The following is an 832-nucleotide window of genomic DNA, read 5'->3' as shown; positions in this document are numbered from 1 at the left end:
CCAGCCGACCACCATGCCTGGCCACTTCTGGATCTCCACAGGGCAAGGACAGTGACTCCAACCCGGACGAGAACACGCCTCCTCCCAGGGGCCCTCTCCTTTGGTCTCTGACACGTGTCGCTGAGGTGCCCTTTGGGGGAGCCCACCAGCTGCGCCGGTTCTCAGGCGGAGTCTCCCGTGAAGCAGCCGCCTGCAGGAGCCCAGCGAGAGGCCCTCCTGCGGCCCAGCCTCCCCTCACAGCGGGCTGGGCTGGAAGGAGCAGGGAGGTCGGCTTCGGCCCATCGCTCCCTCATTCCCTCTGCTCCCGACACCCCCTCGGGAGCCCCTGTGGCTCCGTCTGAGGAGATTCCTGACGCTGAAGCCCTCACTGCCCCCCTCTCCCCACAGCCCAGCTCCCCCGTCAGGGGGCCCACCCGCGCCCGGCCCTGCCCTGCACAGGCTCCATCCTCACGCCAGAGGCCAGCTTCAGAGATGGTGGCCCCGCTCCACGGGCTCAGACGCAGGGGCCCACAGGAGGCTGCGCTCAGTCCTCTGCACAGGCGGCCGGGGGAGCCCTGCCCCTCGCCTCGCCCCGCAGTGCCCGGCCCTGCCCCGTGTCCCCGTGTCCCCGCGCCGGGGCCGCTGCAGGCCGGGTGGGTGGCCCTGTGAGCCCAGCTTTCCTGTCGCCTCTGCATGTCCCGTTGTTTATTTCATTTTACTTATTTTTCTTTTTTAATTTTTTTCCCCTTTTTATTCATTTTTTTTCTTTGCCTTTTTTTTTGTCCCATCGTTTTAGAAGGAAGCCCTGAGGGCGGGCTCTGCCCAGCAGACGTGGCTGGGTCTGCGCAGGGCC

The 832-nt window shown here is 65.7% G+C and overlaps 1 protein-coding gene across 1 annotated transcript in view; it reads right to left on the bottom strand.

The window, feature by feature from the left end:
- Window positions 1-832, bottom strand: part of TNIP2 (TNFAIP3 interacting protein 2) — a 4,356-nt gene that overhangs the window by 2,642 nt on the left and 882 nt on the right. The window lies entirely within an intron of this gene.

The sequence above is a fragment of the Myotis brandtii genome, unplaced genomic scaffold (assembly GCF_000412655.1).
Source record: "Myotis brandtii unplaced genomic scaffold, ASM41265v1 scaffold986, whole genome shotgun sequence".
Taxonomy (NCBI): Eukaryota; Metazoa; Chordata; class Mammalia; order Chiroptera; family Vespertilionidae; genus Myotis; species Myotis brandtii.
Note: the sequence above shows the minus strand (reverse complement) of the source record. Positions and strands in the feature narration are given on the sequence as shown.